Here is a 21,869-nt window from a genome sequence, read left to right on the forward strand (position 1 = left end):
CAAGTGGACATTCTCTCTTTTCCCCCTGACCCATTTTCTCTCTCGCTCTCCTCCAACACTACTCACTCTGCCCCAACTCAGATGGTAATGTGCCGTCGCAACCTTCGCTCTCTCTCTCCCGCTACTCTCTCCTCCTCCATCCTATCATCTCTTCCCTCTGCTAAATCCTTCTCCCTCCGATCTCCTGATTCTGCCTCCTCAACCCTCCTCTCCTCCCTTTCTGCACATTTTGACTCTCTCTGTCCCCTATCCTCCCGGCCAGCTCGGTCCTCCACTCCTGCTCCGTGGCTTGACGACTCATTGCGAGCTCACAGAACAGGGCTCCGGGCAGCCGAGCGGAAATTGAGGAAAACTTGACTCCCTGCGGACCTGTCATCTTTTCACTCCCTCCTCTCAACATTCTCTTCCTCTGTTTCTGCTGCTAAAGCCACTTTCTACCACTCTAAATTTCAAGCCTCTGCCTCTAACCCTAGGAAGCTCTTTGCCACCTTCTCCTCCCTGCTGAATCCTCCTCATCCTCCCCCTCCCTCCTCCCTCTCTGTGGATGACTTCGTCAACCATTTTGAAAAGAAGGTTGACGACATCCGATCCTCATTTATTAAGTCAAATGACACCGCTGGTCCTGCTCACACTGCCCTACCCTATGCTTTGACTTCTTTCTCCCCTCTCTCTCCAGATGAAATCTTGCGACTTGTGATAGCTGGCCGCCCAACAACCTGCCCGCTTGACCCTATCCCCTCCTCTCTTCTCCAGACCATTTCCGGAGACCTTCTCCCTTACCTCACCTCGCTCATCAACTCATCCTTGACCGCTGGCCATGTCCCTTCAGTCTTCAAGAGAGTGAGAGTTGCACCCCTCCTAAAAAAAACTACACTTGATCCCTCCGATGTCAACAACTACAGACCAGTATCCCTTCTTTATTTTCTCTCCAATACTCTTGAGCGTGCCGTCTCTAGCCAACTCTCCTGCTATCTCTCTCAGAATAACCTTCTTGATCCAAACCAGTCAGGTTTCAAGACTGGTCATTCAACTGAGACTGCTCTTCTCTGTGTCACGGAGGCTCTCCGCACTGCTAAAGCTAACTCTCTCTCCTCTGCTCTTATCCTTCTAGACCTATCTGCTGCCTTTGATACTGTGAACCATCAGATCCTCCTCTCCACCCTCTCCGAGTTGGGCATCTCCGGCGCTGCTCACTCTTGGATTGGGTCCTACCTGACAGGTCGCTCCTACCAGGTGGCGTGGCAAGAATCTGTCTCCGCACCACTTGCTCTCACCACTGGTGTCCCCCAGGGCTCAGTTCTAGGCCCTCTCCTATTTTCTCTATACACGAAGTCACTTGGCTCTGTCATATCCTCAAATGGTCTCTCCTATCATTGCTACGCAGACGACACACATCTAATTTTCTCCTTTCCCCCTTCTGATAACCAGGTGGCGAATCGCATCTCTGCATTTCTGGCAGACATATCAGTGTGGATGTCGGATCACCACCTCAAGCTGAACCTCGGCAAGACGGAGATGCTCTTCCTCCCGGGGAAGGACTGCCCGCTCCATGATCTCGCCATCACGGTTGACAACTCCATTGTGTCCTCCTCCCAGAGTGCAAAGAACCTTGGCGTGACCCTGGACAACACCCTGTCGTTCTCCGCTAACATCAAAGTGGTGACCCGATCCTGCAGGTTCATGCTCTACAACATTCGCAGAGTACGACCCTACCTTACACAGAAAGCAGCACAGGTCCTAATCCAGGCACTTGTCATCTCCCGTCTGGATTACTGCAACTCGCTGTTGGCTGGGCTCCCTGCCTGTGCCATTAAACCCCTACAACTTATCCAGAACGCTGCAGCCCGTCTGGTGTTGAACCTTCCCAAGTTCTCTCATGTCACCCCGCTCCTCCGCACACTCCACTGGCTTCCAGTTGAGGCTCGCATCTACTACAAGACCATGGTGCTTGCCTACGGAGCTGTGAGGGGAACGGCACCTCCTTACCTTCAGGCTCTGATCAGACCCTACACCAAACGAGGGCACTACGTTCATCCACCTCTGGCCTGCTAGCCCCCCTACCTCTACGGAAGCACAGTTCCCGCTCAGCCCAGTCAAAGCTATTCGCTGCTCTGGCACCCCAATGGTAGAACAAGCTCTCCCACGACGCCAGGACAGCGGAGTCACTGACCACCTTCCGGAGACACTTGAAACCCTACCTCTTTAAGGAATACATGGAATAGTATAAAAGTAATCCTTCTACCCCCCCCATAAAAAAAAATGTGGTTGTCCCACTGGCTATCATAAGTTGAATGCACCAATTTGTAAGTCTTTCTGGATAAGAGCGTCTGCTAAATGACCTAAATGTAAATGTAGTTGAGGTAATTGAGGTAACATGTACATGTAGGTAGGGGTAAAAGTGACTAGGCAATCAGGACAAATATTAAACAGAGTAGCAGCAGCGTATGTGAAGAGTGTGAAAGTGTGTCTATGTCTGAGTGTGTGTGGCGTCAATATGCATGTGTGTGTTTGTTTTGTGTGTGTGAGGTGTGTGTGTGTTGGAGTGTCAGTGTAGTATGTGTGAGTGTGCGGGTAGAGTGCATAGAGCAAGTACAAGAATGTCAGTGCAAAAGAAAAAGGGGGTTAATGCAAATAGTCTGGGTAGCCATTTGATTAACTGTTCAGCAGTCTTATGGATTGGGGGTAGAAGCTGTTCAGGAGCCTTTTTGTCCCAGACTTGGCGCTCCGGTACCGCTTGCCGTGTGGTAGCAGAGAAAACAGTCTATTACTTCGGTGGCTGGAGTCTTTGACAATTTTTAGGGCGTTCCTCTGACACCGCCTGGTACAGAGGTCCTGGATGGCAGGGAGCTCAGCCCCAGTGATGTACTGGGCCGTACGCACTACCCTCTTGCGGTCGGAAGCCAAGCAGTTACCATGCCAACCGGTGATGCAGCCAGTCAAGATGCTCTCAATGGTGCAGCTGTATAACTTTTTTAGGATCTGAGGGCTCATGCCAACTCTTTTCAGCCTCCTGAGGGGGAAGAGGTGTTGTCGTGCCCTCTTCACGACTGTGTTGGTGTGTTTGGACCATGATAGGTCCTTAGTGATGTGGACACCGAGGAACTTGAAGCTCTCGACCCGCTCCACTACAGCCCTGTCGATGTTCATTTCCTGTAGTCCACGATCAGCTCCTTTGTCTTGCTGACGTTGAGTGAGAGGTCTCTGACCTCCTCCCTGTCTCATCGTCGTCGGTGATCAGGTCTACTACCGTCGTGTCGTCGGCAAACTTAATGATGGTGTTGGAGCGCGGCCACGCACTTTTGGGTGAACAGGTAGGGTGGCAGGTAGCCTAGCGGTTAAGAGTGTTGGGCCAGTAACCAAAAGTCACTGGTTCGAATCCCCGAGCCGACTGGGTGAAAAATCTGTTGACGCGTACTTGAGCAAGGCACTTAACCCTAATCACTCATGTAAGTCTCTCTGGATGAGAGCATCTGCTAAATGACTAATATGTAAAACAAATTAAATAATAATTGAACAGGGAGTACAGGAGGGGACTAAGCATGCACCCCTGAGGGGCCCCCGTGTTGAGGGTCAGCGTGGTGGATGTGTTGTTGCCTACCCTGACCACCTGCGGGAGGAAGGAAGTGTGGCGGTGGTCTTGGCAGTGGCTTCAAAAAGCCTTTGTTACAGAGAACAGGAAAAGCTACAGCAAACGAACGGTCAGTGTACTCCTTTCATATGAAATCAACAGAGCAATCTTCAATACAACGGAAATTCGTCTTCTGCTCTGCTCTCAGCCCACACACACACAATACAAATGTGTGCACAAGGAACACAAGCACAGACACAGACACAGTACGCCTTCATCTCTCCATGTTACCAAGCCAACATATTCTTCTCTATACCCAACTAACTATTCCCTCCCATCTCCATTGTCCTTTTGTGGGATTGCTTTCAGCCTAGTGCTTGACGTCACACCCTAACCCTAATCCAGCAGCGTGATGCAATGAAGTGGGGTTTGACATTGTGGCACATTGGGAAACTTTTGTTTGGCCAGCTCTCAAACGGTGTCCCCCCCAACCCCCCCAACCCCCCCTGTGCAACCCTGGCAGTGGCGCTGAACAACAAGGGCACCTCCAGCATGAGAGGGGTGAGGGGGCATGGGTGGCACTCAATTCTGCTGACAGCCTATCATTGATGCCATGCCAGTAATAACAGGCATTGTCGCGGGCAGGGCCGTGCACATACCTTTCAGGAGGCTGGTGCTCAAAATGGAAAAAGGGCACCTCCCCGCTTGGAAATATCTCTATTCATAACATACCAAATGCCTCTGTAGTGAAAGTTTAAACTTTTTTGACCATAGGCCTTTTATTTATTTCTGCAACAACACTCACTCATCACAAATTGTAAGCAAGCTATGTTACAGTGCCTCCTAAAGACATGATTGACATCAGGAAAAGAGGGTGGGCTATCAGCTGATCATTGATGTTGATGATTGATGTAAATCTGCTAGTTAGCTAGCTACATTTCTTTTAGTGATTGTGATTCACCTCAGTCTTTCTGCCTCTCTCTGCTGCCAACCAGACCCAACATGAAAGATGTAGGCTAAATGAAGAAAAATTATTTTGGGGGAAATTATACCACCACCCAAAATGGCACTTTGGAGACTAGAAGGACAAAGGGGCATATGCTTTGTACAGGTAGAGCCCTATCTGTGCACGTGCCTGGTCGCGGACATGGCATCACTGACACACCCGACATAGTGTGCCCGCTGGCTATGCTGCAACAACCTAGTGCAACATTCTGTTGATGGCAGAACATGCCGGCAATGAGGCGGCCATTTTGCATTGAGAGGTTACCCCCATTTTGCAACCCCCATAGTCCAGCTGCTGTGATATGTTTGGCAACTGTCTGTTGATGCCACCAAAACAAACAAGAGATGTGAAGTCCAGGTGTCTTGTTACCCCAAAATGTTGTGGGTTACACACAGACCAACAGACCAACAGACCAACAGACCAACAGACCAACAGACCAACAGACCATATAAGTAGCCAGTCTGCAGCTCTAACGTCAGGTTTTCAATCAGTATCCACCTTCGTGAAATAGATGAAACAAGAGATCACAGACTAACAGTAGGAATATGAAGCTAACTGAAGCTAACCATCTTTAGAAAATCCCAAATATATCTAACTGGCTGCGTGACATACCCCTCAGGTGTCTTGTCTCCAAAACGTTGTGGACTCCGAGACGAAAGAAGCGGGAAGAAACTTTGCAAACCGGCTAGAGTAAAGTAGACTATGCACACGCTCTGGATTGAGAAGATTCAAGGACCTACAGGGACTCCATTAGACTCTTCTTCTGCCCCTGCTCTGTCTCCAGGCTTGGCAGCAGCTTGACCAAAATAGACAACAATAACAATAACAATAATCTCCTCCAATGAACAGGTTGGTCTGACCCGCCATTGTATTTTCGGCATCGTCTCAAAACAGATGCACATTCCAAATGCATCAATGGGACATGTTGACACCACACATAATGTACTGTAGAAAAATACCATAAAGGACTTGTGTGTGTATGTGCCCGAGTGTGATGTCGGGGGAAACAGGTGGTTTTACATTAGAGGTATGCTAACACCGCGTGGACGTTTGTGTGAATGGTTTATATTATATATGATTGATTTTCCCTCATTAAAATGCAAAAATCAATTTATAAAAATTTTGACATGCGTTTTTCTGGATATTTTTGTTGTTATTCTGTATCTCACTGTTCAAATAAACCTACCATTACAATTATAGACTGATCATTTCTTTGTCAGTGGGCAAACGTACAAAATCAGCAGGGGATCAAATACTTTTTTCCCTCACTGTAGTTTACACTATTACCACTACTCCCCTCTGGTTGTCCTTTCAATTAAGTGTTATTTTAACGCTAGTCAAGTTTACTTTTGCACACAGTGTTGTTAGACATGGTCAAAGTCACTTTGAGCTGAGTGTCAGAGTGGGTCAAGTTTGCTCAATTTAAAACAACAGTTTTGACATTCATGGTGTGTTGATCTTGTTCACTCAATTGAGTTCACTTAACAAGAGACTTTCCCTTTGCCAAATGTTGGCAAGGTCACCAAGTTAAGCTTAAGTGCTTGAACATGAGATTTATCGTGGGATGAAACTAACTTAAACACTTAGTGAAGCTCACTTAAAATGTATCACTTAAACCAGAGTTTATCAACCAACCAAGTTAACTTCAACACTGGCAAATTCACTTTAACAGGAGTTTCTCCTCACTCACTAAAATTTCCGTTGGAGTTCGACAGGTGGAGCACATGCAAATTCTCTTCTCCGATAGCCATGGGATTTAGAGAGCTGGTTGTCCGACCCTTGTCCACGCACCAATCAGCGCTGCCGTCAGCCTCTGTGCCTGATTAGTTTTCATTAAACCCACTTGGGGATAAAGGCCTGGGAACAGATTGCCAATTAAACATATATCATTGTAGAGATAATGAAAATATTTACATTAGCATAAACACTGATGGCAGAGAGACAGTGTTGTGGTTTTGTGTGATTAGGATGAGTGTGGTGAGCGCCGAGCTGTATTTATACTGATTAGAGAAAGGCCTAAGCCGACTGCAAAACCCGGTCTAGCCTACACACGGCAAGTCATGCATTCACTGCAGATGAGCCTTTTTCTCCCCCAACTGAAAGACTACTGATGGAGAGAGGATTAGGGAAAGCTATTTGAGGAGTACAGTGAGTATGTGCGAGAGGATGAAGGTTTACATGAAGGACTAGGGTTCTGTTAGTCTTCCTCCTGCATAGCTTGATTCAATTCTTCTACGTCTTTTCAGAGTTTCATGGTCCAGGGGAAGTGACAGGGAGAAACGGTGGGTTTGAGGAGGGAGAGAAAGGGATAGAAAGAGTGCAAGGGAAAGATGAAGGAGAGAGAAGGTAGAGGGAGTGGAAGAAAGTTACATAAATAAAAGAGATAGACTGCATGGAAGATGGGAGAGGGGGAAAAAGAGAATTGGAGAGACTAAGAAACTGAAAAAAAAAATAGATGGATTGTAGAATATCTTTAGAATCTCTGGTACTGTAGCGGCCATTGCTCTCATGAGCGGTGACAAGGTGTGTTATCAGGAAGGGGTCAACAGCCAAAGATCAGAGGTCAGGTGGACTGAAAAGGGCCACCAGGGCCGTGTCTGAAGCAACAAGAGGCCCTCCAGCCTCAACACAGCCTTGTATCTAACCACATCAGGCCCTTACGTTGACACGGAAAAGCCACTTCACTTCATTCCCCCCCTGCTATACAGTACTGACGTGACAACATACTGACATTACGACTAACCACCTCCTTCAATGGGTCCTCAGCAGCAGAGGAATTCATTGCTTCTGATTGGTCTGATCTACGAGTGTGAAAATTATGTTCTTGACTGAAAATAACCCCCTAGTGAATGCAAGGCATGGAGTTGAATAGATGACTGGTTTATTTCTATGTGGATTTTATTGAGTGGCATTTTGGAAAGAGATAGAGAGAGATCATTTGACTGGTCTCTACTAGGGGCAACACGACTGCCTCATCACCAGTTATTTGACTGGTCTCTACTAGGGGCAACACGACTGCCTCATCACCAGTTATTTGACTGGTCTCTACTAGGGGCAACACGACTGCCTCATCACCAGTTATTTGACTGGTCTCTACTAGGGGCAACACGACTGCCTCATCACCAGTCATTTGACTGGTCTCTACTAGGGGCAACACGACTGCCTCATCACCAGTCATTTGACTGGTCTCTACTAGGGGCAACACGACTGCCTCATCACCAGTCATTTGACTGGTCTCTACTAGGGGCAACACGACTGCCTCATCACCAGTCATTTGACTGGTCTCTACTAGGGGCAACATGAAAACTCACGACAACTATTTGAAGGGCACTGTCACAACGCCAACACAGGATGAAATCTTAACTTGAGACACGGTCTCTTATAATAGAATAGAACAGGACATAATATAAATACTATACTACTATAATAATACTGTGTGTAAAACTGACCTGGGCTTCACACACCATCATTGACGGACGTTAAAAATTAGGTAATGCTGTTAATGTTTTTATCTACATGACAATCTCTCTCCACACCACTGCTCCAACTCACCTCTATTAACAAACACCCTCCATTTAACAGGCTTACAGTGTAAGGACGTGACCCTAACAGTAGACATTGATTTATATGGCTCTCAGACACTACACAGAGAATAGGGTGCCATTTGGGACACAAGCACCATTTCTCCCTGTTTCCTCCTCAGGCAACAGTTGTGTTGCTTTCAGTCACCACTATCTACCTTGTCATCTCTTATCTGATCTGCCCCTCCGAGGTGAAGTTTCCGTTAGGTAGAGATCTAGGATCAGCTTCTCTTCCCCCAATCCTAACTTTAACTATTAGTGGTGAAAATACTAAACTGACACCAGATCAGCATCTGTCCCCGCAGGGGTGGTCATGGGAAATGCCTAGTCAAAACACCAGGGTGTAGTGAAAACAGAATAGAGCGGAGGACACCGTATTCAAATAAAGTGCAAACACCGCAATAACGTGAGAAAATGGAACTGTGGAACTGGTTAACTGACTCAGGTCACAGCTCAGTGGGGAAAGGTTCAGGGTGACAATCTGATCATGGTGTTTACTCTGATTGTTTGGACTGCTCACAAGTTAGCTGACTTTTCTTCAACATGTCAAGGTAAGACATTCTGTTGTTAAGAAATGCTTTAGGCTACTCCTGCAGATGAGAAACAATTACATCAAAGAGATTATTCAAATTGTGTATCCCAAAAATGTGGGCTCTCTTTCTCAATGGCTGTTCCTCCAGATAGACAGGGTATACAACAAGCAGCCTGTTCCTCCAGATAGACAGGGTATACAACAAGCAGTCTGTTCCTCCAGATAGACAGGGTAAACACCAATCAGCCTGTTCCTCCAGATAGACAGGCGAAACACCAAGCAGCCTGTTCCTCCAGATAGACAGGGTATACAACAAGCAGTCTGTTCCTCCAGATAGACAGGGTAAACACCAAGCAGCCTGTTCCTCCAGATAGACAGGCTAAACACCAAGCAGCCTGTTCCTCCAGATAGACAGGCTAAACACCAAGCAGCCTGTTCCTCCAGATAGACAGGGTATACAACAAGCAGTCTGTTCCTCCAGATAGACAGGGTAAACACCAAGCAGCCTGTTCCTCCAGATAGACAGGGTAAACACCAAGCAGTCTGTTCCTCCAGATATAGAAAACAAGCTGTCAAAGAGCCCCTTCTCCGACTTGCTCTCCCTACCTCTTATCCCTTGCGTTCCCCTTCCCCCCTCTCTATCTCCCACCTCATCCCTCTCTCCATTTGACTTTCACTTGCTTCCCCTCTCCATCTCCCTCAATCTTCCCCACTCTCACTCCTATCTCTTGCTTCCCTCTCTTCCTCCCCTCTAACACTCTCACTCCTAGCCCTTGCTCTCTGTTCCTCTCCTCTACCCCTCTCTCCCCCTCCTCTCCTCTCCTACCCCTCCCTCCCTCCATCCCTGTTCCTCTCCCCTACCCCTCTCTCTCTTCCTCTCTCCAACCTCTCCCTCCCTCTCAAACAGACAGGGTTATGAGGCAGTGCTCAGAATGAATTGCAGCTGTGCAGAGAGGCTGGTGGAATGTGATACTCCAGCCCTGATTAGATCTGCATCCCAAATGGCATCCTATTACCTATATAGTGTAGTACTTTTGACCAGGGACCATAGGGCTCTGGTCAAAAGAAGTGCACTATATAGGGAATAGGATGCCATTTGGGATGCAGTCTCTGTCTTTATTGGGGCCCGTTGGGGTGACATCAGGAAATATATGGCACAGCCGCCACCGCAAATAGAACCAAAAAGCCTTTTCACCAATCCCCCTACATACAACAACTAAACTGCATCTTGGGCAGTCTCAGTTGCCATCAGCGACACCACGGGGCCAGTCTCAGTTGCCATCAGCGACACCACGGGGCCAGTCTCAGTTGCCATCAGCGACACCACGGGGCCAGTCTCAGTTGCCATCAGCGACACCACGGGGCCAGTCTCAGTTGCCATCAGCGACACCACGGGGCCAGTCTCAGTTGCCATCAGCGACACCACGGGGCCAGTCTCAGTTGCCATCAGCGACACCACGGGGCCAGTCTCAAGTGCCATCAGCGACACCACGGGGCAAGTCTCAGTTGCCATCGAGGATAAAGTCTCACTTTAGTAGTTAGACCAACTTTTATGCCTGTGCGGATTGCTTCTAAAAAATGAATCTTTCAGCACTTCATTCACAAGGCAGGCAGGGTTGACGCGCAAGGTGGGATAGCTATAACGTTAGGATACTTATTTCTTTGTGCATTACCAGATATGAAACAAAACGGCAGAAACACCTTGAAAACAGCTACTGCAGCATTTATTTAGCTATAAATTACTACCCATACTTGACTTTTGTCTATTTTGATGAAATGCTCGCACTATAGCAAAGATACCTTAATAGAAAATGACTCAAGTAAAAGTGAAAGTCACCCAGTAAAATACTACTTGAGTAAAAGTCTAAAAGTATTTGGTTTTAAAATATACTTTTAAAAAGTAAATGTAATTGCTAAAATATACTTAAGTATCAAAAGTATAAATCATTTCACATTCCTTACATTAGGCAAACCAGAAGGCACAATTTTTGTATTTAAAAAAATAAAAAATACTGATAGCCAGGGGCACACTCCAACACTCAGACATCATTTTCAAACTAAGCATTTGTGTTTAGTGATTCTGCCAGATCAGAGGCAGTAGGGATGACTAGTTCTCTTGATAAGACTATTTTCTTGTCCTGCTAAGCAGGGGAGTAAAAAGTACATTATTTTCTTTAGGAATGTAGTGGAGTAAAAGTAAAAGTTGTCAAAAATATTAATATTAATAGTAAAGTAAAGTACAGATACCCAAAAAAACTAGTACATCACTGCATTCCTCCGTACACACAAAGAGCCATTCAGTCCTTGCTGGTTGTTTAATTAACTTACTTAGTTGAACCCTTGGGTGAAGCTGGGGGAGACGTCAGGTAGCAAGGCATCTAAACTGACCCAGGACCAGTCAGTGGAGATTGAACTGCCTTGAGCCAAGTGGAAAAGCATTAGCGGTCAGCCCAGCAGAAGAGCACTTAGACTGACCTAGGATCTGTTATCGAGCAGGGCCTAATGGTTTAGAGTGGAAAATGGACTGTCCTAGGCCAGTACTAGATGGAGTGAAAGTGTTTAGCAACATTTATAGCTACCACTCTCGACTAGAGACTGGAGAAACAGAAGTAGGAAATAAAATGTTGCATTGTGTTAAGCGTGTCCAGCAGGGTCATGTACCATATTGCTCACCCCTTGATAAGAACTACACACCATATGCCATGTGCTATTAAAAAGAGAGCTATACTCAGCAATAACAGTTGAGAGAATCTGGAGGCAGAGAGAGAGAGGGGTGTGTGTGTGTGTGTGTGTGTGTGTGTGTGTGTGTGTGTGTGTGTGTGTGTGTGTGTGTGTGTGTGTGTGTGTGTGTGAGAGAGAGTGAGTGAGAGATACAGGAAAAAAACAGTCTGAAAGAGAGAGAGCCAAACACCCTCTTTGCACAGTGACCCAAACTGCCCCCATGAGACTAAAGCTGAGCTATTGTCATGGTTCTAGACGTGGCAGAGGACAGAGGTGGGGATCTCTGTCAGGAAGTGGATGTGCACTGGGGGACAGAAATAGAGAGAGAGAGAGAGAGAGAGAGAGAGAGAGAGAGAGAGAGAGAGAGAGAGAGAGAGAGAGAGAGAGAGAGAGAGGGGTGAGAGAGAGAGAGAGAGAGAGCGGAAGAGTGGTGATGTCAGGGAGAATCAGCAGCGGAGAGAGCTTGGACTTATTCCATGGGTCGGCATCAGGCGGCCCGCGGGCCAAAACCATCCCGAGAGTGTGTTTTTTTGGCTCTCAAAAATACTCTAAATCACCAGGAATTCAGCAAAATAATTGTTTAATTTTGGAAATCTGTTCACAAGTATTACAACAAATAAAAGAGACATATGTGATCGTGTGTCCATGTAATGAAGGTATGACATTATTGTTCTTTTCAAATACAATCCCTTTTTGGGCTTAGTTGTGGTCAATTTGCAGTGTAGAAATTATTTAAATTATTTCCGGCCCCCCGACCATTCGCTCCGACAAAAATCGGCCAGCGGCTGAATCTATATAGTTGCTTAACCCTGGCTTATACTGAGAAACAGCAGTCTCCACAGGAGATGTGTGTGATCTACAGTTGAAGTCGGAAGTTTACATACACCTTAGCCAAATACATACACTCAGTTTTTCACAATTCCTGACATTTAATCCTAGTAGAAATTCCCTGTCTTAGGTCAAAGGATCACCACTTTATTTTAAGAATGTGAGACGTCAGAATAATAGTAGAGAGAATGATTTATTTCAGCTTTTACTTCTTTCATCACATTCCCAGTGGGTCAGAAGTTTACATACACTCAATTAGTATTTGGTAGCATTGCCTTTAAATTGTTTAACTTGGGTCAAACATTTTGGGTAGTCTTCCACAAGCGTCCCACAATAAGTTGGGTGAATTTTGGCCCATTCCTCCTGACAGAGCTGGTGTAACTGAGTCAGGTTTGTAGGCCTCCTTGCTCGCACATGCTTTTTCAGTTCTGCCCACAAATCTTCTATAGGATTGAGGTCAGGGCTTTGTGATGGCCACTCCAATACCTTGACTTTGTTGTCCTTAAGCCATTTTGCCACAACTTTGGAAGTATGCTTGGGGTCATTGTCCATTTGGAAGACCCATTTGCGACCAAGCTTTAACTTCCTGACTGATGTCTTGAGATGTTGCTTCAATATATCCACATAATTTTCCTTCCTCATGATGCCATCTATTTTGTGAAGTGCACCACTCCCTCCTGCAGCAAAGCACCCCCACAGCATGATGCTGCCACCCCCGTGCTTCACGATTGGGATGGTGTTCTTCGGCTTGCAAGCATACCCCTTTTTCCTCCAAACATAACGATGGTCATTATGGCCAAACAGTTCTATTTTTTTTTCATCAGACCAGAGGACATTTCTCCAAAAAGTAAGATCTTTGTCCCCATGTGCAGTTGCAAACCGTAGTCTGTCTTTTTTATGGCGGTTTTGGAGCGGTGGCTTCTTCCTTGCTGAGCGGCCTTTCAGGTTAACCAGACTTGTGGAGGTCTACAATTTTTTTTCTGAGATCTTGGCTGATTTCTTTAGATTTTCCCATGATGTCAAGCAAAGAGGCACCGAGTTTGAAGGTAGGCCTTGAAATACATCCACAGGTACACCTACAATTGACACAAATGAGGTCAATTAGCCTAACACCTACAATTGACACAAATGAGGTCAATTAGCCTATCAGAAGCTTCTAAAGCCATGACATCATTTTCTGGAATTTTCCAAGCTGTTTAAAGGCACAGTCAACTTAGTGTATGTAAACTTCTGACCCACTGGAATTGTGATACAGTGAATTATAAGTGAAATATTCTGTCTGTAAACAATTGTTGGAAAAATTACTTGTGTCATGCACAAAGTAGATGTCCTCACCGACTTGCCAAAACTATAGTTTGTTAAGAAGAAATTTGTGGAGTGGTTGAAAAACAAGTTTTAATGACTCCAACCTAAGTGTATGTAAACTTCCGACTTCAACTGTATCTGTTAAGATCTATGCAGGTCACAAACACTGGTCACGTCACCTGTAAACAGATCTGAGCTTATGACTTAGCTTCATCTCCAAAATGGACATGCACACAGACACTCGCATACTAGAGATCGACTGATAACGGCACAGCCAATTACACACACACAAAGTACACAAGCATAGCAGCACAGCACACACACACACACACACACATCAGGTGTCCATTAATCACAGTCTTGCTATTCTTTTAATGTAAAAAGCTATTTAAATGTCAACCTGTTAATAATCAAAACATGATCTACATTTTACATCTACATTTGAGTCATTTAGCAGACGCTCTTATCCAGAACGACTTACAGGAGCAATAAGGGTTAAGTGCCTTGCTCAAGGGCACATCAACAGATTTTTCACCTAGTCGGCTCAGGGATTTGAACCAGCGATCTTTCAGTTACTGGCCCAATGCTCTTAACCGCTAGGATACCTGCCACCGAACTGATACACCATCACCCTTCAACATTTCTCCTCCCATTCTAATTACAATTCAAAAACACCAGATCAGGCTTTTAATGTAGGCAATATCAATGTAATATACACGCTAATCTTTAATATGATTACAACGGCGTTCACCCCATCTTTGAACTTAACCAATCAGATCAGGGTGTGCTTATCGCTTCGCTGTAATGACTTTGCTTGTTCGCTCCATAACTCCAATTCATCTGTATTAGTAAAGAAAACGAATTAGGACAAATCACTAGCCGGACTGTGGAAAATGTGAACAGAGACGAGCTGTTGTCTTTGCAGCACCACCCATGGAGTATCAGAATGTGTGTATACAAAAGACGTATTATGCCCAAAAATGCGAGAGGGCGAGCACTGGAGTCCGGGCTACCCACAGAGGCTGTGAGGAGAATTGGTCTAGTTGCTGTTCCGGCCTACTCCTGACTCACTGTGTCTACTGGTTGGATTAGAGGGAGTTTGTCTCATGTCTACTGGGTTGGGATAGAGGGAGTTTGTCTCATGTCTACTGGGTTGGGATAGAGGGAGTTTGGTGTAAGAAGCATTGGAGGGATGTGTTTAGGCTATCTCGTTTGAAAAAACAAGTTAGGACGGCATTGTCGAACAGCACGATAACCTGGGTGCCAGTGTTTCTGCTGCATTCAACAACTCACACACACGTGTATGCAGTCATGTTGAAGCGGTCACGCTCCCTCCCATCAGATCACATTGGTTTGTCCCACTCCTACTGACAAATACCAGTGTGCACAGTCTATTTCCCAGTAGAGGGATTGGATTGAGTGGCGTTGGCTTTCAGCTCTTAGAGGTCCTATTGTGGATTCTTTGATTGCAAACAAAGCCGTTACAGATTAGGCTGGGATTACAGTGGCGGTGCCCACGCGGTCCACGGACAGCGTCTGAAGTAATGTGAGACCTACAGTATTCCATTCCCCTATACAGCTCTGAAAAGTCTTTACACACACACACACACACACACACACACACACAAGCAGATATAACGGCTGCAGAACTACCTCAAAGACCCAGGCAACTTCCAAAAGTCGCAGGAAAGATCAGTTCAAAATTACTCAGTAGAGGGCAGCAACCCTTTCTGCTTTAGACATTTACATTTTAGTCATTTAGCAGACGCTCTTATCCAGAGCGACTTACAGTTAGTGAGTGTATTTTTTTTATTTTTCATACTGGCCCCCCATGGGAATCGAACCCACAACCCTGGCGTTGCAAGCGCCATGCTCTACCAACTGAGCTACACGGGACCTAGACATAGTGAGTGTGCTGGAATCCTACCTGCAATAGATTGGTCTTTTCACTTAACACCTGAGCACGCTGTCACACACACACACAAGTCTTCCATGTCGCAGCTTTCCATTTACAGACCTACCACAACATGTCTAAATCCAAAGGCCCCATTGCGAGACTTGTGCACAAATTTGTTTACATCCCTGTTAGTGAGCATTTCTCCTTTGCCAAGAGAATTCATCCACCTGACAGGTGTGGCATATCAAGAAGCTGATTAAACAGCATGATCATTACACAGGTGCACCTTGTGCTGGGGACAATAAAAGGTCACTCTAAAATGTGCAGTTTTATCACACAACAAAATGACACAGATGTCTCAAGTTTTGAGGGAGTGTACAATTGGCATGCTGAATGCAGGAATGTTCAACAGAGCTGTTGGCAGAGAATTTAATGTTAATTTTTTACCATAAACCACCTCCAACGTCGTTTTAGAGAATTTGGCAGTACGTCCAACCGGCCTCACAACCGCAGACCACGTGTAACCACGCCAGCCCAGAACCTCCAAATCCGGCTTCTTCACCTGCGGGATTGTCTGAGACCAGCCACCTGGACAGCTGATGAAGCTGCGGGTTTGTCTGAGACCAGCCACTCAGACAGCTGATGAAGCTGCGGGTTTGCACAACCGAAGAATGTCTGCACAAACCGTCTCAGGGAAGCTCATCTGCTCGTCGTCCTCACCAGGGTCTTGACCTGACTGCAGTTTGGCGTTGTAACCGACTAAAGTGGGCAAATGCTCCCCTTCAATGGCCACTGGCACACTGGAAGTGTGCTCTTCACGGATGAATCCCGGTTTCAACTGTACCAGAAAGATGGCAGACAGTGTGAATGACGTTGTGTGCGGAGCGGTTTGCTGATGTCAACATTGTGAACAGAGTGCCCCATAGTGGTGGTGGAGTTATGGTACGGGCAGGCATAAGCTACGGACAACAAACACAATTGCATTTTATCGATGGCAATTTGAATGCAAAGATACTGTGACGAGATCCTGAGGCCCATTGTTGTGCGATTCATCCGGCACCATCACCTTATGTTTCAGCATGATATTGCACGGCCCCATGGCGCAAGGATCTGTACACAATTCCTGGAAGCTGAAAATGTCCCAGTTCTTCCAAGGCCTGCATACTCACCAGACATGTCACCCATTGAGTATGTTTGGGATGCTCTGGATCGACGTGTACGACAGCATGTTCCAGTTCCCGCCAATATCCAGCAACTTCGCACAGCAACTGAAGAGGAGTGGGACAACATTCCACAAGTCACAATCAACAGCCTGATCAACTCTATGCAAATAAGATGTGTCGTGCTGCATGAGGCAAATGGTGGTCACACCAGATACTGACTGCTTTAATATTGGAGTAGCAGTTTTTGCCTATCTTCATACTGTACCGTCTTTGGATCTACTGTCCAGTTCAAACTTTGGCAGGAAATGGCAGTATGATCTAACTGTCCGTTTCATGGCACACTATTGATTGAGCATGCCAAAAAATAATACTACATGCATTAGCTACGCATACAGTTGAAGTCAGAAGTTTACATACACCTTAGCCAAATACATTTAAACTCAGTTTTTCACAATTCCTGACATTTAATCCTAGTAGAAATTCCCTGTCTTAGGTCAGTTAGGATAGCCACTTTATTTTAAGAATGTGAAATGTCAGAATAATAGTAGAGAATGATTTATTTCAGCTTTTATTTCTTTCATCACATTCCCTTTGGGTCAGAAGTTTACATACACTCAATTAGTATTTGGTAGCATTGCCTTTAAATTGTTTAACTTGGGTCAAACATTTCGGGTAACCTTCCACAAGCTTCCCACAATAAGTTGGGTGAATTTTGGCCCATTCCTCCTGACAGAGCTGGTGTAACTGAGTCAGGTTTGTAAGCCTCCTTGCTCGCACACGCTTTTTCAGTTCTGCCCACAAATCTTCTATAGGATTGAGGTCAGGGCTTTGTGATGGCCACTCCAATACATTGACTTTGTTGTCCTTAAGCCATTTTGCCACAACTTTGGAAGTATGTTTGGGGTCATTGTCCATTTGAAGGACCCATTTGCAACCAAGCTTTAACTTCCTGACTGATGTCTTGAGATGTTGCTTCAATATATCCACCTAATTTTCCTTCCTCATAATGCCATCTATTTTGTGAAGTGCACCACTCCCTCCTGCAGCAAAGCACCCCCACAGCATGATGCTGCCACCCCCGTGCTTCACGGTTGGGATGGTGTTCTTCGGCTTGCAAGCATACCCCCTTTTCCTCCAAACATAACGATGGTCATTATGGCCAAACAGTTATATTTTTGTTTCATCAGACCAGAGGACATTTTTCCAAAAAGTGAGATCTTTGTCCCCATGTGCAGTTACAAACCGTAGTCTGTCTTTTTTATGGCGGTTTTGGAGCGGTGGCTTCTTCCTTCCTGAGTGGCCTTTCAAGTTATGTGGATATAGATACTTTTGTACCTGTTTCCTCCAGCATCTTCACAATGCTGTTGTTCTGGGATTGATTTGCACCTTTCGCACCAAAGTACGTTCATCCCTAGGAGACAGAACGCGTCTCCTTCCTGAGCGGTATGAGGCCGCGTGGTCCCATGGTGTTTATACTTGCGTACAATTGTTTGTACAGATGAACGTGGTACCTTCAGGCATTTGTAAATTGCTCCCAAGGATGAACCAGACTTGTGGAGGTCTACAATATTTTCCTGAGGTCTTGGCTGATTTCTTTTGACTTTCCCATGATGTCAAGCAAAGAGGCACCGAGTTTGAAGGTAGGCCTTGAAATACATCCACAGGTACACCTCCAATTGACACAAATGATGTCAATTAGCCTATCAGAAGCTTCTAAAGCCATGACATCATTTTCTGGAATTTTCCAAGCTGTTTAAAGGCACAGTCAACTTAGTGTATGTAAACTTCTGACCCACTGGAATTGTGATACAGTGAATTATAAGTGAAATAATCTGTCTGTAAACAATTGTTGGGAAAATTATTTGTGTCATGCAGAGTATATATCCTAACCAACTTGCCAAAACTATAGTTTGTTAACAAGAAATGTGTGGAGTGGTTGAAAAACAAGTTTTAATGACTCCAACCTAAGTTTATGTAAACTTCCGACTCCAACCTAAGTGTATGTAAACTTCCGACTTCAACTGTAGCTCTCCCCACCCCCAAAAAAAGGATGTTTGGTTGTCACATACACCGGATAGGTGCAGTGAAATGTGTGTTTTTACAGGGTCAGCCATAGTAGTACGGCACCCCTGGAGCAAATTAGGGTTAAATGCCTTGTCGGCATTTCAAACCAGCGATCTTTCGGTTACGTGCCCAACGCTCTAACCTACCGCTAGGCTACCTGCTGCCCTGGAAACCTTGAGAAAGCTCACTACAAATCTCTCGCTGACAGTGCAACTGGCCACACCTCACACAAATGGCACAACAACTGGTATTTCTCTAGTAGTTCCTACCTGCTGAGACCTACACAGGAGCAAATACTCTGCACACAGTTGGTTATCATCTTAAATCCTCTCCTCCGTAGCTACTGGAACAGATAACAATGGTCTTCGGTCCTTTTTATACCAACGTTGTTCCTTCAACAGGTTTGCTGGTGCAGCAAAGTCCAAGCGAGAATATACGGAGAAAGAAATTCCAGCACCTTGGGAATGATGTGGGCATCCAAGATCATAATGACCTAAGAACATTGAGTCGATGTAGAGGAACATTTCCAAACAGACTGAGATGGGAGGGAAAAGAGAGGATGGGGGAGGAGAGAAGAATCCACAGCTGGGTTAATGTAGTAGATCCTCTCTGATCATCGCTGATCCTCTCAATCCCAATGCAGCATGGCACAGACGTAATGAAACTGAAGTCTGGTACCAAAGATTACATTCATGGTCAGTCACAACAGCTTTCGGGACTTTTTTTTAGCCTCCCACTTCTTGTGAACTTGGGAGTATCCCCAGATTTCAGTTCACAGAGTTTCTTCTTCTTCTGCAAACTGAGCAACCTCAACATTGGCTCAAGATAAGATGTAGGAGATTGAAATGCTAGTGGTGCCACACAGAATATGGTTGTTTGGTAGAAATGCCCTCAACAGAGTGTTTAGAATGACTATAACAGGACACCTCAGTCTCAAGGGTAGGATTGCTAAACAGTCGTGGTCAAAAGTTTTGAGAATGACACAAATATTAATTTTCACAAAGTCTGCTACCTCAGTTTTTAAGATGGCAATTTGCAAATACTCCAGAATGTTATGAAGAGTGATCAGATTAATTGCAATTAATTGCCAAGTCCCTCTTTGCCATGAAAATGAACTTAATCCCCAAAAAACATTTCCACTCCATTTCAGCCCTGCCACAAAAGGACCAGCTGACATCATGTCAGTGATTCTCTCGTTAACACAGGTGAGAGTGTTGACGAGGACAAGGCTGGAGATCACTCTGTCATGCTGATTGAGTTAGAATAACAGACTGGAAGCTTTAAAAGGAGGGTGGTGCTTGAAATCATTGTTCTTCCTCTGTTAACCATGGTTACCTGCAAGGAAACACGTGCCGTCATCATTGCTTTGCACAAAAAGGGCTTCACAGGCAAGGATATTGCTGCTAGTAAGATTGCACCTAAATCAACCATTTATCGGCTCATCAATAACTTAAAGGAGAGAGGTTCAATTGTTGTGAAGAAGGCTTCAGGGCGTCCAAGAAAGTCCAGCAAGCGCCAGGACCGTCTCCTAAAGTTGATTCAGCTGCGCGATCGGGGCACCACCAGTGCAGAGCTTGCTCAGGAATGGCAGCAGGCAGGTGTGAATGCATCTGCACGCACAGTGAGGCAAATACTTTTGGAGGATGGCCTGGTGTCAAGAAGGGCAGCGAGGAAGCCACTTCTCTCCAGGAAAAACATCAGGGACAGACTGATATTCTGCAAAAGGTACAGGGATTGGACTGCTGAGGACTGGGTTAAAGTCATTTTCTCTGATGAATCCCCTTTCCGATTGTTTGGGGCATCCGGAAAAAAGCTTGTCCGGAGAAGACAAGGTGAGCGCTACCATCAGTCCTGTGTCATGCCAACAGTAAAGCATCCTGAGACCATTCATGTGTGGGGTTGCTTCTCAGCCAAGGGAGTGGGCTCACTCACAATTTTGCCTAAGAACACAGCCATGAATAAAGAATTTGACATTTAAATTTTAGTCATTTAGCAGACTCTCTTATCCAGAGCGACTTACAGTTAGTGAGTGCATACATTTTATACTGGCCCCCCATGGGAATCGAACCCACAACCCTGTTGTTGCAAGCGCCATGCTCTACCAACTGAGCTACACAGGGCCCAACACATCCTCTGAGAGCAACTCTCCCAACCATCCAATAACAGTTTGGTGACGAACAATGCCTTTTCCAGCATGATGGAGCACCTTGCCATAAGGCAAAAGTGATAACTAAGTGGCTCGGGGAACAAAATATCGACATTTTGGGTCAATGGCCAGGAAACTCCCCAAACCTTAATTCCATTGAGAACTTGTGGTCAATCCTCAAGAGGCGGGTGGACAAACAAAAACCCACAAATTCTGACAAACTCCAAGTATTGATTATGCAAGAATGGGCTGCCATCAGTCAGGATGTGGCCCAGAAGTTAATTGACAGCATGCCAGGGCAGATTGCAGAGGTCTTGAAAAAGAAGGGTCAACACTGCAAATATTAACTATTTGCATAAACTTTATGTAATTGTCAATAAAAGCCTTTGACACTTATGAAATGCTTGTAATTATACTTCAGTATACCATGGTAACATCTGACAAAAATATCTAAAAACACTGAGGCAGCAAACTTTGTGAAGACCAATACTTGTGTCATTCTCAAAACTTTTGACCACAACTGTACACTAGTTGATGTCAAATGAAGATTGCATAGGTTACCACACAAATATTTGATTTTGAACCAGATGTTTCCATACAAGGAGAGTACAATGTGGTTTTTAAATCTGTATTACGTATCTTCAATTACTGTAATATTGAGTCACACTTAAATATATTGTCCTAACTCTAACTGTCAGAGTCAGGAAGATATTCAGGCAGTGGCAACGTGTCAAGTCAAGATAGTTAACTCAGCAACAGCTGGACATGCAACTAGTTTCACATTGCTGTTACAGCAAGGGAAGAGAGAAACTGACAGAATCTGACTTTGACAAAATGACATGGAGCACTTACAAAGCGTCATTCTTGTAATCTCCGCACCCAGAACAAAATCTTGCACAAACAATTTGTCACAAGAGACTATGGTTGGTATTCCTTTCTATTCTCTTTCGATCGGTTATGTTTTTTTTGTTGCCTGGCTGGTCTTTTGAGCGACACATTGGCAAACGGCACAGCATCAATTATGTCCCTAACCAAATTCACATTTCCAAAAAAGAGGA

The 21,869-nt window shown here is 45.3% G+C and overlaps 1 protein-coding gene across 2 annotated transcripts in view; it reads right to left on the reverse strand.

The window, feature by feature from the left end:
* LOC311148988 (pleckstrin homology domain-containing family A member 7-like) overlaps nucleotides 1–21,869 on the reverse strand; it is a 168,231-nt gene that overhangs the window by 97,715 nt on the left and 48,647 nt on the right. The gene's annotated exons all lie outside the window — the stretch shown is intronic.

This window comes from Coregonus lavaretus, assembly GCF_964263955.1.
Source record: "Coregonus lavaretus genome assembly, chromosome: 21".
In the NCBI taxonomy this organism is placed as follows: domain Eukaryota; kingdom Metazoa; phylum Chordata; class Actinopteri; order Salmoniformes; family Salmonidae; genus Coregonus; species Coregonus lavaretus.